Source organism: Phycodurus eques, chromosome 19, assembly GCF_024500275.1.
Source record: "Phycodurus eques isolate BA_2022a chromosome 19, UOR_Pequ_1.1, whole genome shotgun sequence".
In the NCBI taxonomy this organism is placed as follows: domain Eukaryota; kingdom Metazoa; phylum Chordata; class Actinopteri; order Syngnathiformes; family Syngnathidae; genus Phycodurus; species Phycodurus eques.
Window position 1 is genome coordinate 10,835,654 of NC_084543.1, and position 16,680 is coordinate 10,852,333.

A 16,680-nucleotide genomic window follows, 5' to 3' on the forward strand; every position below is an offset into this window, starting at 1 on the left:
GAGAGGAAACCGGAGTGCCCGGAGAAAACCCACGCAGGCACGGGGAGAACATGCAAACTCCACACAGGCGGGGCCGGGGATTGAACCACGGTCCTCAGAACTGTGAGGCTGACGTTCTAACCAGTCGTCCAGAGTGCCGCCGTATTATACTATATTAGTAATAATTTGTCTCATACTGGTTCATATAAGGCCGCGGGGCCTAGTGGTTAGATTGATATTGAGAAATCTGTGTATCCCCCTTTGGATAATTAAGGCCATGTTTTTTTTAAATTATTAATTATTATTATTATTATGCTTGCCTCACAGTTCGTAGGGTGTTGGTTTCACATCTCAGCCTTCCTGTTTGGAGTTTGTTCTCCCCAGGCTTGTGTGGGTTTTCTGCGGGTACTGCGGCTCCTACATTAAAACATACGCTACATGTGTTAGATCAATTGGCTCTAAATGTTTCATAGTTGTGAATGCAAGTGTGAACCGTCTGCGATTGGGTGCACCACTCTTCTCATACATTCCAGCTCATTTTAACCCTAAAGACAAACACTTATGAAAAGGGATGGATGGACAATGCATTTTGTCTTATACACACAGAAATAACAGTTTGTAAAGTGTTTTGAACATTTGTCCATAACCACAATATTAGGTAGACATGCAGTCCAAGAGCTACATTTATAAAGTTATTTTTTTTTGTGAGATATTAATTCTTAAAACGCATAATACTCTGGCTGCAGTTTGAGATTCCATGCAGTTCTACATTATGCTAGAGACAATCAAATGAATGGTGAATGTTATGGTTAGCAAGTTTAAAAAGAAAGTCACGCACATATTGTCAAACATTGCTATCTAGCGTCCATAAAGCTTAATGCAGTGGGAGGAGTTCCCGTCGAATCCCACGAGAATCTATTCTAAACAGTCAGACACATCCTCTTATTATTTTTGAACCAATTAGTACACCAACAGCATGTATTTCTGTATTTTTTTTGGGCGGTGAAATCTACAAGGATCATTTCAAACCAGGTGAGCCTGCAGTGTGACACGATGAAGTGAGATGTAGTGTAACCTGCCTTCATTTCAGATTAGTGTACATGCAGGCCAACAAATGGAGAAAAAAAGGGTATTTTTTATGCCTACTTTATGTTTATTTGGTTATATTGACACATTTTGTAAATGAGGAGACAAATACTTACCACTGTCATTTATGTAATCATTCATCCCTGTTGTATTGGATTAATGATGTAATAATATTTTTTTATATATATTGGATTTGACTGGGATGCACAGTGCAGCAGTGGTTATCATATTTGCCTCACAATTCTAAGGTTCTGTACTCTGGCTTCCTCGCGCATTCCAAAAACATGCATGTTCGCACGTAGGTTCATTAAAGACTATATTGTGAATGTGAGTGTGTGAAAGGTTTGTTGTCAATGTGTGTCCTGCAATTGACTGACGTCCAGTCCAAGGTACAGTATATCCTGCCTCTCACCCATAATTAGCTGGGATATGGTCCAGCCCACCTGCAGCCCTGTTTTATGTACAATTTTTTAAATGTCATGTTTTCTGTAGGTATGTATGTGTGCTCTAACTGCAACCATCTACTGTTCACAAGTCAGTCCATGTTCGCCCACTCGTCCCATGGCCTGCTTTCACCGAGACCATCAGAGAGGACAGTGTGACCAAATTCATGAAGACCCTCACAGCCTTCAAGGTCAGGAAGGCCTTAATTTATGTAATGTTTGTGTGAATGGAGCTATGCACTGCAGTTGTAGGTAGCGTGCAAATTTTGCATCCGTTTTTCATTGTTTGAAGAGAAATACTTTTTGCATTGCACAGAATATACTGAGCAATCTTAATAGTATCTGCCATTGAACATGCTGTCCACAATGTCTCTTTACAATTTAAAATTTGTATTACAGAAGCAATTGATGAGCTACGTTAATCAGATTTGTTGAATATACTCAGTGGTTATCAACATTTTTAAATCAAATCACAATTATGTATTTCAGGTACGTTGTTGATTAAATATGTTTGGTTAAATGAACCCTTAAAAATGATTCCTCAAGAAAACGCAGGTTTATTGAAACAAAATCAGATACGTAGAGTCAGCAAAATTACATTGTTAAGAATGGAAGACATGCACTGTCAGTCTGTCTGTCAATTGGGCCAATCGGGCATGGCATGAGAAATTTATGGAGACAGTGTTGGATACAGGAGGCCTAAATGGTGCCCATATAGAGTTGTATTACAGGGTGGGGGGTAATACATGTATTCAATTGTAAAGAGACTTTATGTACACCCTGATGTTCATATGAAGTACAGTACACCTAATAAACTACTGTTGCAGTTTTGTAATTTGAGAGCTGTTTTCCAATTGTCCTCTAGAGGAAGCTATTCTCCTTTTACATCACCTTCTCTTCAGTAGCTTTGGGCAAACAGAAGAGTACAGTGTCCAACTAAGTGGAGAGTGTGATTCTAAACTCTGTCCTTGTATGAAACACACTACTTACACACTTTATGTGCTGTCCATGTTTGCGTGATTGAATGTGAACGCTGGTTGCATGAGTGGCGCTTTCTGGCTCAGCTGCAGGCCGCATTCCTTGCGGTGGTGGCTTGGCAGTGACACTGAGATTTTGAGTAGTCGGGCCGCCTGGTTACAGAGTGAAGACTGTCATTATACAGGCAACACACACGCACACACAGTCTCAGAAGAGTGTTTGGCAGACAACATATGGCTGTATTCTTGGATATAGCACACAAGAACCGCTACTTTTGAAGTTTTGTTGATGTGTTCACTGGTGTCACGCTTTCTCTTGCAGAAACTGCACTCAATTAGGTCTCAGGCACAATTGGCTTCTTTAAAATGCTGTTCCTCTTGGATTGCACCATTACTCAAGGCGGGCATTGCACTCGCACAAACAAGAACTTCAATCAGTGTGTACATTACAGTCAGCAGGCCAAGGTATTCTAATGAATTACAGCCTCAGTGTGGCTTAGCGAGACCACTCATGGGTTAGGGTAATTTTAAATGGCTGGTTTATGCAGTGGATGTACAGTGTTTATAATACATTAACGGAAAAGAATGCTCAATTACTTTCCATGTCTTCAGGGGCCAAACAGAATCCTTGTGTAGGATGCCCTCACTACCAAAAGATGCTTTCAAAAGACAGTTTCATGTGTGATTTGTATAATACAATCAACAAAATGTTATTCAAATCATGGAAATCTCACCATTACTGTCACAGTTTAATGCATTATTACTATTATTATTATATAGTAGTAGTGAATCCTCTGTTAATTATAATGTAAACCTCCACCAAGGAAAGCTTATTAACAAGTTTAGCTTTTCTTATCACTGTATGCTAGATTGTATGCTCGCACTTGGGTAGCAGACATTCGTTGTTTAATTATTTTGTTTTATGAGACATTTTAAATACGCAATGTTTCCAAATGTAATCACTCACCTGCCTTGACTCACATATGATCTGAAGTAACATTCCGTTCTTAATCAATACAGTTTAATATGACATCGGTCCACCTTTTACACAGCTATAACAGCTTCAGCTCTTCTGAAAAGGCTTCCCACAAGCTTCAGAAGTGTGTGTAGGGAATTCTTGACCATTCTTCCTCAAGCGCATTTGTGAGGTCACACATTGATGTTGGACGAGAAGCCCTGGCTCTCAGTCTGCACTGTAATTCATCCCAAAGGTGTTCTATCAGTTTTGGTGTCACCCTAGGGATTAGGAATGGGATGTCACTTAAATTCATAAGTGAGTCAAGGCATTTGACCAAATACATTTGGCAATATAGTGTAACTTGAAGCAAGAAAGTTTTACCTCTTATTTCGCTAATGTTTTGCATTCTGTTTAGCTATTCACAGTACGGTTGTACGATGCTCAAAGCAATACATCGTGTAGCCCTAAATTACACCAGAATGTAACGAGACACACGCTTTCCAAAACGTTCAGCTTTCGTCTCGTCAATCCATAGAATATAGAATAGAATCTATAGAATAAGTCTGGGGAATCAATTCATATGCTTTTTTTTTTTGTTTGTTTGTTTGTTTGGATTTCTTTGGAGTCACTGATGCTGTAGTGGTACACTCGCCTGACTTTGGTGCAGGCAGCGTGGGTTCAGTACCCACTCAGTGACGGTGTGAATGTGAGTGCGAATGGTTGTCCGTGTCTATATGTGCCCTGCAACTGACTGGCGACCAGTTCAGGGTGTAGTCCGCCTTTCGCCCGAAGTCAACTGGGATAGGCTCCAGCGTCCCGCGACCCTAACCAGGATAAGCGGTGTTGAAAATGGATGGATGGATTTCTTTGGATCGTGGCATTTTGTTGCAGCTTTTTGAGATTGTATGGCCGACTTCGTTTTGTCAGACAGGTACTATTTAAGTGATTTCTTGATTGAACAGGTCTGGACGTGATCAGGCTTGGGAGTGGTCACATTTCAATTTTTTTGATGATCTCAAACATTAAAGTGGGGGAAACTATGCAAAAAATTTGACAAAAGGGCAAATACTTTTTCATGCCACTGTATCCATCCATCCATCCATCCATTTTCTGAGCCGCTTCTCCTCACAAGGGTCGCGGGCGTGCTGGAGCCTATCCCAGCTATCTTTGGGCGGGAGGCGGGGTACACCCTGAACTGGTTGCCAGCCAATCGCAGGGCACACATAAACAAACAACCATTCGCACTCACATTCACACCTATGGGCTATTTAGAGTTGTTAATTAACCTAGCATGCTGTACGTCTCTGTCAAATACAATATTTTCAGGTAAAAAAAAAAAAAAAAAAGATTGACAAAGTCATCAAAATAATATATTTCAGAAGGGGAAAATGGGCTGAAGGAAATACGCATGAGGGTTGTTGCATCGAAATAATAAGAAGAATCATTATTTATTTATTTATTGATTTGATTTGTTGAAATCAAATAGAAAACTTTTCACCTTCAGTGTTTGGATATGCACTGTGTAAGCTCTAGATTAGATAAAATGATTACTTAAAGTTATCCCATTAGTCATTGCCTCCGGGCCAAAAGCAGGTGTTGTGACAACATTGTTATTAGCGTGCTTCAGGCCAAATTGTGGTGCAAACACAGACACACACATGCACACTGTTTTGTTTTCAGACAGTGAAGCTCTGTTCTAGATGCAATTGTTTAAATGGAATGGCATTTTGGTGGTTTCCTGTCTGACAGACCCAAAAACATCCGAATAGTCTGAGACTAAATTTGGTTTGGTTTGAATGTGTGAGTGAGTGTACCCTTTGTCTCCCTCATTAGTTTACTTCAATCTGAAACCCTAAGAAAGGATAGCATTTGATGATGTACATCTTATAGTTAGTAGTTGTTAGTAGTAATTTAGCAGTGAAATAACAAGGGTGCTGTTGACTTTGCTAACGTGTGTGTTTGCCTGTGTGTGGATGGATGGATGGCCACTAGCGCCACGGACAACGATAATGTTGCAATTATTAACACTAGTGCAAAAGGAGTCACGGTTAACAGATTGTTTCTAAAATGTAAACTACTTACAAAAAAAATAAACATATACTGTATATAACTAGCAGAGGTGCAAAAGCCTTCTGTGGGATTTTCTGTATTCTAATGATTATTTGTTTACTGACTTAATATAAATAAATGTTTTACAAACAAATAAATACATATAGTACATGTATAATTTGATAGCAAAAGTGATCTTTCTATCTGTGTTTTGACATTTGATGCCTTGCAAGCTTGGGATTGTCAGCTTTATGCCTGCGTTTACCCAATCTGCATGAGAACTAGAAATTCGAGAGTACCACCGCTTGAAAAACAACATTGTCACAATGAATCATAAATGCAACATTTTAATCTATTTTCTCTTTAAAGGCCTGCCATAAAAATGTTTTCCAATATGTGAGTGATGTACAAATGCACAGTATAGTAGTAATGATTTGTGACAGATTTTGTTCTACAGTATTTGCAAATTGGGTAACCACAAGGAGATCAACAAGAACTGTGGTCAGATTGGTGTGATCAAATACTCATTCTATCGCTACATCCATTTTCTATACCGCTTATCCTCATTAAGTAAATGATAAATATGCCAACATAATAGTTTCGTTAATCCATTTGACATGTTTTCATTGAGACTCAAGCACAATTGGCACCAAAACAATCAAATGTCTGCTTGGATTTATAATTCTAGACCTTATTTTAAGAACAATGGAGAAGTTGTCTGAAATGTGCTTAGGTTACATCAGTCATCCTCCCCATGGGTGACAAATTAGTGGTCAAAAAAGTTCAAACCTAACTGTGCACACGCCACAGGCAGCTACACAGCCAGCATGACGAGCGTCACTTAGCATCTGGGCTAAATTAGGGCTAAATCCTCTGGACACAGAGCAAAGCTCAAGCATCCATCTTGCAGTCCTGGCATGTGGGCCCTGCGGGCTGAACACCCCAATGTGCTACATACTGGACCCAGGCAAGCCCCCCCCAATGGTTTGCCATACATCACATACACACGCACAGTTGCAGAGCATTGAAGTGCCGCTCAATATGTCAACGAGGAGGCTGCAAAGACAGCAAAGTATCGACACCTTTCACCATTCATGAGATTTGACTTCCAAGTAACAAGGAGCCTTACTGACATATTGCTTTTCGGCCTCAAACTTGCACAATGGCGCCGAGTTGTAAATTGGCTCACCGTAGACATATGGGGTGTAACTTGCCGAGAGACACTATTTTACTTTCATGCCGATAGAACGGCATTTCTGACTACATTTCTTTTGGACTTTGGATTTTATATCAGTACAATGGAGTTCATATTCTCCTTCTTATTATCATTATTTGTACCCAGAATTTAATTTCAACTTTACTCTTTAGAACTTTACACATACATTATTACATATAATAATCATAAGAAATCATCAAAATGTTTTTTCCATTCACATTAATAATCTCTTTACTTTTCATAATTGCTCTGTATGTTTACATTTTGAATAACTTTTTATTCAAATTATATTCTTGTTTTAGTATGATGATTTAACATATGGCCAGGGACTACGGATGGGGACAAGAAGCCTTTTTGCTGACTCTGGCGCATTCAGTGTTTATTAATGTGCATTGTCCCTGTTCAATAAACCAATAAATGCATGGGAGGAAAAAAATGTCATGTGTTATTCCTGATACTTTTTTATTATTATTATATATAATATATAATATATATATAATGTAATATATATATATATATATATATAAATATATATATATATATATATATATATATATATATATATATACACAACTGCAAATATTTTGAACTGCCATTATTTATATTGCACTGAACACAAAACATTCCAATTCATCCTATGTAGCTTCTCTTTGATCCTGTTTTAGGTTAGATTTCTATTGAAGTTCTTTTTTTCATTTAAAGTTAGATTTTAAGCTCTTTACGTGTAACTATATACACTAATAATTATTATTTTTCTTCTGGTAAAGTATTTGAGATATCTACTGAATTGAAACTAAACGTGTTGTTTAACAATTGAGTATTTTATACTCATCTAAATCAAAGTTGGTTTTAAAGGCTTCCATTCACCAAAATTACAGTCATGCTATAGAATCAGAATCAGAAACAGAATCAGAATCATCTTTATTTGCCAAGTATGTCCAAAACACACAAGGAATTTGTCTCCGGTAGTTGGAGCCGCTCTAGTACAACAGACAGTCAATTTACAGAACACTTTGGAGACATAAAGACATTGACAAAAAACAATTGTGCAAAAAGATGCAGAGTCCTCTAGCACTTAGAGCAGTTCGAATGACTAATATTGCAATAGTCCGGTGCAATGACCACTGTGCAAAGGGCGCTGAGAATTCAAGGAGTGTATGCGGTTTAAAGTGACGAGTAGTGCGATCATCTGGGACAATGTTGGTTGTGCAAATGTTACAGATACTCCTCAATCAGTGTGCAAATGGAGCAGATGCTACTCTGGCATGAGTGGCCAGTATATGCAAATAGTGCAGCATGGCGAGACAACTACAGTGAGTGCACGAGTAATACATAATTGGCCCCGCAGAAATGTGACAACGAACTCAAGTCAAAAACTTTCCAGCTTGTTGTAATGGAATTATAGGTTAGGTGTTCAAGAAGTTGATCGCAGGAGGGAAGAAGCTGGAAGAGCTGGTGACCGGGGTGCAGACGGTCCGAGAGGATTTTGCACGCCCTTGTCTTAGTTCTGGCAGCGTGCAAGTCCTCAATGGTGGTTAGGGGGGTACCGACAATCCTTTCAGCAGTTTTGATTGTCCGCTGCAGTCGGAGTTTGTCCTTTTTTGTAGCAGCACCAAACCAGACTGTGATGGAAGAACACAGGACTGATTCGATGACCGCTGTGTAGAACGGTCTCAGCAGCTCCTGTGGCACGCCGTGCTTTCTCAGAAGCCGCAGGAAGTACATCCTCTGCTGGGCTCACCGTCCTTGATGAGGCCGATTACAGTGGTGTCATCTGCAAACTTCAGGAGCTTGACAGTCGGGTTCGCTGAGGTGCAGTCGTTCGTGTAGAGAGAGAAGAGCAGCGGAGAGTGGACACAACCTTGGGGCGCCCCAGTGCTGATGCTGCGTGTGGATGAGGTGGCCTCCCCCAGCCTGACCTGCTGTGTCCTGCCCGTCAGAAAGCTGTAAATCCACTGGCAGATGGCAGGTGAGACGCTGAGCTGGAGAAGCTTGGTTGAGTTCAGGGATGATAGTGTTGAACGCTGAGCTGAAGTCCACGAACAGGATCCTCGCGTAGGTCCCTGCACTGTCGAGGTGTTCTAGGATGAAGTGCAGTCCCATGTTGAATGCATCATCCGCAGACCTGTTCGCTTGGTAGGCAAACTGCAGGGGGTCCAACAGGGGACCTGTGACACTCTTGAGGTGGTCCAGCACGAGACGTTCAAAGGACTTCATGACCACAGATGTCAAAGCGACAGGCCATTAGTCATTCAGACCAGAGATTGCAGGTTTCTTGGGGACTGGAATGATGGTGGTGCGTTTGAAACAGGATGGAACTTCGCACATTTCCAAAGATCTGTTGAAGATCTGAGTGAAGACTGGATCGAGCTGGTCCGCGCAGACTTTGAGGCAGGATGGGGACACATGGTCCGATCCTGCCGCTTTGTTAATCTTCTGTTGTTTGAAGATGCGTCTCACATCCTGTTCATGGATGGTTAACGCAGAAGTCAGAGGTGTGGTTGTGGTCGCGGGTGCGGCCGGGTGTGTGTGTGGAGTGAAACTGTCCTTTTCAAATCTGCAGTATAAGCTATTCAAGTCGTTGGCTATGTGTATTCCTCTCAAAATATTTTAAAGCATTTACTTGCATACAACTCTAAGTCATCAGTTCTCAGCGAAGTTGCCACTTAAAAAGGTGACTTATCAGGAAATGGCACCAAAACGTGACTGTGTGAGAGTTGGGAATTATTCACACAGTGATACTTTTTGGGAAGGACCATTTTATGATGTTTTTAGCTCCAAATAGTGTTATGTAGGTAAGGAACAGAGAGGAAAATGTTATTTAGTGGTAATTAGAAGTAGTGGAGTGGAACTTGTACTTCATCACAATAAAAGGTGTTTCTAATATTTTGGTTACATTCCACGCATCCATTTTGCATAGCGCTTGTCCTCAAAAGACTCCCGGGTGGGCTGGAGCATATCTTAGCTGATTTGGGGCGAAATGCAAGGCACACACCGGACAAAAACCATCGAAAACAAAGTCTGGACACTCTTTGAAGTGACCACACTGCTCCGCATTTGTGAAATCCACCACAATGGTTCATGAATTCCATATTGTTTCTATTCCTGGCATTGCCTTGCATTAGCCTCGGGCAGTTTTTGGCCCTTTTTCAGTGGATTTTTGACCAAATACTTGGTTGTGCAGCTGTAGTCTGTTCCACTCATCCTGGACCAGCCATGCGGAAGCATCATTTTCCGAAAAACCCAAAAAGATGACGCCTGTGGGAGGTCATTGATAAGAACCAATGCCAGCCGCCTCTCAGGGCACCATTCAGCTTGCCTTGTTGCGATGTCGATACGGTCATAAACCGAGCATGCTCTGTAATTTTTCCATTACCTGTCCGCAACCCAATTTTGGGTCCCCCCCAACTGGGTCCCAGTTGAGAATTACTGACCAAGGTCTTTCTCCTTTTTGATACAACTTTCCGATAGGTTTTCCGATTTTTATATTGCGAATAGAGCATCTGAAGTTTTAGGGATATTTTTCTCATCCGTGAGGGCTGGCACTATAAACATGACATCCAGTTAACAAGAATAAGAAATATGAGTTGACACACAGTTTACACCACATGCTTCAAAGCAGCTTGTCTGCCAGCTTTAGGTGGAAGCCCATGCATGGTTGCAGCAACATCTGCCCAATCCTCTCTGTGTGACTTGAGCCAACATGGATGCCTCCTGACAGCTCTTATGGTGACTGTTTGTAAACACGATCCCGGAGCGGTGTCTAACTACGTTATCTTCAGTCCCGAGACACGATAAGAGCCAACCAACCAAGCGACTTGCTTCAAAGCTGCTGAGCTCATTGAGGCGGTGCGACACACTCCGCAAAACTATTTAATCAGGAGCTTTTCGACGTGCGACTGTGATATGCCATGACAGCCTGCGTGTGTTTCAGGAGGTTAGACGAGGTTTGTGGTGTTTGTTTAGGCTACCTGTCGTTCCTTCAGACACGCATTGATGTTTTTTAAGGCCTCATTGATCTCTGCATCTTAAATAGTACTGTAATGGAGAACGTCTAACTTTAAGAAAATAATGAAGCTAGCATCAGTCTTTATTTTGGCCTTTTGCTCTGTCTACCCGCTCTTTATAGTTAGTGCTTTGCCTTGCCTTGACATATCATGCTCCTCTGCAGGATTTTGTAGCAGTGAGAATGGACTAGAATGATTATAGAGCAGTCTTTATTGCATGAATGACATCATGACTATAGATCATGGAATCACTGGGTTATACTAGGCGCAGTAAATCGCATAGTAGCCGGAGCATGTCGTCCAAAATTCTTGTTGAAAGGTTCGGATTTGGCTCAGAGGAAAATGGAAGGCCAAGAAGGAAAGCCAACAGGCAAGAAAACACACACATGTGGATCCAGCATAGAGAAATCACATAACCTGGAGGCTGAGTGTCTCCAATATATGACAGGACAGGGTGGTCTTATTAATTCAGTGTAGACGTGTTTGTCAATTGACCAAAAACTTTAATGGCTGTCAGCAGGAGTTGCAGCACAGGAGCCAATCATGGTCATCTACAGTATGGGAGGCTTAGCAACAAAAACTCAAAAAGTGGTTACTGTATACATGTTGGGAGGGCTATCTTAATTTAGAACAAACACCCCAAAAGTGATTGCCATATGCACATTGAGATGGCTAATTTAGCTTAGCATGAAATTGGTTCTCTTCAACATGAAAAGAGCTAGCTAGCTTTGGTTAGCATAAATACCCCAAAATTGGTTACCATCTACATTACAGATGTCAAGCTCAAGGCTCGGCAGACAGATCATTTTTTTTGTGGCCCACTTAAGCAAGTGAATTGTGTCCTCTACGTATTCCTCTACGTATAAATAGATTTTTTTTTTTTATTTGGCAGAAAATCTGCCATTTATCTTCACCTTCCCCTTTTACGTGTATTACAAACATTTGTTTTCACCAAATCCCTTCTTAACATTAAATTCAACAATAGCTGTATACTTGTACTTAAATATTTGTTTGTCACTATTTTCCATGACTTATGATTTTAAATTCAATTTGTTAAAAATGTATACTGTATAATAATGAAATTGAGGGGAAATTCATAACGATCAAAATGAATTTAACACTCCTAATCTAAAATATTAGAGGTCTATTTTAATAGCATAAAAATCACACAGTTGATTCCTAATGACACGATGAGAGCGCTATCTTCGCTAACACAAAGATCCCGAAAGTGGTTACCTGTTGTCAAAAAGACCTGAGAAAACAGTTCTCTGAAATAATCTAGGAACGTTATTTTAGCTCAACTCAGAGTCAGTAGGTAGCTGGAGTTTAGCTTAACAGTGGTTGTCATTTCCAGTCTGAGCAAAGGTTCACCTTTGCTCAGACTGTAAAGAACTCCAAAAAAAAAAATAGCTGTCTGAGAGCATTATCTTATTTAACATAAAGATTCTATTAGCTGCTGCTATTTACAGCGAAAGAGAGTTAGTTTAGCACACCAAAACAAAAAACAAAAAAAAGAAACGGTTGTCATCTACATTCTGAAAGCATTAGTTTAGCTCATCACAAAAATCCTAGCAGCCATTTACAGTGTGGAAAAACATAAATGATTGCCATTAGTGGAGCATACCACCAAGCTCAGCAGATAGCTGAGATCACCAGTTTTAGGTATTAGCATTGCGCTGCAAAAAGATTCAAAAAGTGCTTGCAATCTACAAGTCAACATTTGCAGCTTAACATAAAGACCATAGAAGTAGTTGCCCTCTCCATTTTTAATCAATTTGGTTCGAGCACAGACTAAAGAGGCAGCTATGAATTGCAGTCTGAGGTTAGCGTAGCTTAGCACACAGATTCGGGGAGCACCCGCCATCAAAAACATTATCTTAGCACAAAGGAACAAGATCTGTGGACTACAGCCTGTGGCAGCCATCTACAGTCTAAGAAGGTGAGATCTGCTTTCGCTTCGTAAAACGAGCCGCAGTTGAACCTCTAAGACATTAATCTCTGCAATTACACTGGTCTTGTTCTTCCTGGAAAGCTTTTCCAACTCCCCACATATCTCACATATTTTGGGTACATCAATGAGCAATGAAAAAGCCACCACTTAGAGACCTATCGCAACACCACGTCAGATGTGAGGAGATAAAAGGTGTTTTGTTGTGTCTACAAACTGGAAACATGATTGGTCTGTATTCCGTCAACAGCACATTATGGAATTTAATCAAAATCCTTTTACAGTGAGAGCATAAGTGAGGGTAATGGTGTTTGTAGACTATCTAGGGCCCTGGGCAAGAAGGATAACGCCCCCCTCCAAAAAAAAAAACAAAAAAAAAAACAGCATGCCAAGAAAATATATTTTTTATTAAATAATTGACACATAAAATGAATAACAACTACAAACACTGAGAGCAAACTTCATATACATTATAAATATACCTGAAATCACCACTGTTTATGTTTCCATTTCAGCAAATGCTTCTGATTCGCTAATATGGTCTCATGCTCAGGGGTTGCACGCCACCTGTTGCTTTGGCGTGTACTTAACAGCATGCAAATGTGTTTTTATGTGGACAGAGCTCTTTTTAAAAAAAAAATACAGATGCAAAAAAATACAGATGCAAAAAAAATAAAAAATGCACCAGTGATGGATAAGCACGGATCCTGCTTTCCCCTCGCCCCGCCTCTCTGTTGTGACTTTGGTACACAGTTAAGCCACAGAATGGTTTGACAGTCCTGTGTTGGCATGCTTGGCAGTTTTTTTTTTTTTTTTTTTTTCCAGGAGAGATGTTTCTTGTTGCAAGCGTTTAGGCCACACCCATGCGGTAATGCACAGTGTTGGCGTGCCCTATACTTACCCGGCTTGCCACAGAACTCTGCCCTGCAGTTATGGATGGGAGTGTGTGGCCTTACAGCTGGCCTTCACACAGCATAAAGTGTCTCTTAGCCGAATCTGCGGCTGTATACGTTTTCCTGTCTGTAACATATACAGACATATATATTGTCTTAAAATTACCATATTCAGAGGTTTGTTTTCATGATGACATCCCCGGTGTGAAATGAGGTAGTGGTGGTTCAATACCACAGACGAGTTGTGATTTTGTCCTCAAGGCCAATTATGCTACAGCAAAAGCAATTTGGTGTTAGGAACTAGAGTATGACCTACACCATGATCAAATGACGTAGATACACACCTGCATATTCCTCCATTTTGGAATTAGAGACATTATTCAATGAGTTATAAAGGAAAATGTCAAATATCCATCCATCTATCCATTTTCCATTGAGTGACAAAATTAATTTTTAATGCTGCACCCTTCTGCAGTTTCATGGAAATCTGTAAAGTAGTTTTTATGTAATCCATTACAGTAACATGAAAACATAACATATCCATAACATAATTAATACAATCAGTTCACTGAATCTGTAACATGGCTACCCAGCCATAATAAATGTATTTTAGTTTAGTTGAGGGTTTTTTAGTTTTTTTTCCTGCCCATATGCGGCCTTCAGCATTAAAATAGGCTACTTTATGGCAATTTTTTCACATCCCTGGAATAAACATTGTTTCTCGAACTGGTTTGCTGATGACTTTGTTTTGTATCCCTACACCTGAGAAGGGTGAATTTAATTAAATAAATAAATAATAATAATATAAAAATGATAGCATTCAGTCCGTGCTGACCTTTAATAATGATAGTTTGGGGAGGTGTGGTGACAAGCGTGGGTGACAAGTGTGTGCGTGTGCGTACATTCCATGCAGGTGAGCTAACAGGCCATTTGAAGAGCAGCACTTCAGTCGTACATCTGCTTTAATAGTAGCAATAGCAAATAGTTAAATCAGTGATTTTTTTGTTGTTGCAAATAACAGAGGATACATTCCAAGAAAATCCATGAATAGGTGAACTCACGAGTGCCAAACCTGAAATATGCGGGGTTTTACTGTATAAACAGTTATTCCAAGAGGAATTTCACACTGTCTATTTCTTGATTGGAATCTTTTTTTTTTTTTTAAAACTTAATTGGTGGGTTACACTGTCACACTGGAAGGATGTCCCAGTGTTTATAACAGAAGTAGCTATTGCAATCACAAAGTAGTGATTAAAGATCCAAACCCCAACAAGCTGAGTCGAACTGAACCGTACCGTTCGATGGAAACATGGATAAGACATGAAAGTGTGAGTGGATTTACTGCCATGAGGACACAAACCCCACCCCCCAAAAAAGTCTGAAAAGGTACACAATTCTATCCACAAAACAACAAATATGCATGTCGCTTAACATTTCTCTAATCATGCCACCAGTAGGCCGACCATGCAAGAGCATTTCACGACACATCATTTGTTTGTTTTAAGTACAGTGTGTGACGTTCAAGGGCCCGATACTGACGCCGTCTTTGAAGCAGCCGTCAAAGGGAATTTTTTTGGGAGGATTACAGAGCACAAGTGCGTATGCTGAGCTTTGTACAGCTGTCTACTTTCCCACAGCCGAATACCTGACACAGGTGGACAGGCATTCAGCACAGAAGATGTTGGTTACGGTTGCAGGTGTGTTTACAGTGTGTGTGTGTGTGTGTGTGTGTGTGTGTGTGTGTGTGTGTGTGTGGTTGAGGGGAGGCTTCTAATGTCACTCAGCATTAAAATTCCACTGTAGAGTACATATGACTGATACCTACACAAATCATATTTTGACAAATTGCTGACAAAGCTTTTTTTTCCACTTTTAGGTCAGAAACAGGAATACAATAGGAGTCATTTTATCACACTCTAAGGTTAATCTACACACAGTCAAGTAGCAAGGGTAAGCAGTACATATGAGAGTACCACCCCAGTGACAAGCTGTTGTAACCCTAAAAGATTCAACTCACTACTTTTGAAGATTGAAACAGGAAATGGTAACACAAAAAGTTTGCTGCACTCAGGTGCATGGAGGACATGTTCTGACAAGCCACAAACAGCGTTGTATAAGCGTTTTTTTTAATTTTTTGTTTATCAGACAATGTGTGGGTAAAAGATATTGCATTATCTCCAAACTGATATATATTATTTAAATCTGAAAACCAAAGAAAAATGTTTTCTTCATGTCTTAAATATGCTGTAAAGAAAGAAACACACACAATATGGGACAGCTACATAGTGCCAATGCTAAATTCTTCTCTCCTCCACTAACGGGAGGCTGAAGTTGCACACTATAGTCATTTTTAACTACTGCTTGCTCCCAAACTCAGATTAAGTTGTTTAGGGGCTGAATAACCAAACAAATCCAAAATCGAAAATATACTTATATATATATATATATATAATATACTACACTGTGCAAAACACTTTGGCATCACATGGTGTTTAATGGCTCAAATCTGTCCTAAAATATATATTAGCACATTACAAAGATTACTACAAGAACTCTGACAAGAATTAAACTCAAGAAAGTTCATTACAGACCAAGAAAGTGGCATGGCTCTGACTGTTTTCCAACATGGCACCTGATCAATATGACAGAGCACGTGGTGACTACAGAAGGATAAATGATGTCGCCTCCGTTTAATGACTCCAGGAAATTGACATACTGCCAGGTTGGAGGAGGCCCGGGTCGATTGGGACTGCTTGCACCCCCTCTGGTGTGACATCTGTACGGATGTACTGTCATGTCGAACCTCACGTATGCTTGAAGTTGCCAATAAATTGGGATTCACGCTGAAACACAAATAGTGTCTATTTTGTTACGGTGCCAATTAGCAGCATCAATGTCAGAACTCCGTCGGATCATTCTGCGCTGAATGTTTCAGGTAAACGTGATTGTCAACTTTTTAACTCTAATGTTGCAGATTTTTGTGTATGTCTTGTTAATGTTGTGGACAGTGAGTATATGCTTACTTCCTTCCTCTACAATAGTTAAAGACTTAAGGTAGGAAAGAAATATGGTATAAATATGCCCACTTTATTTCTATAAATGTCTGCAAGTGTTTACATTTTCC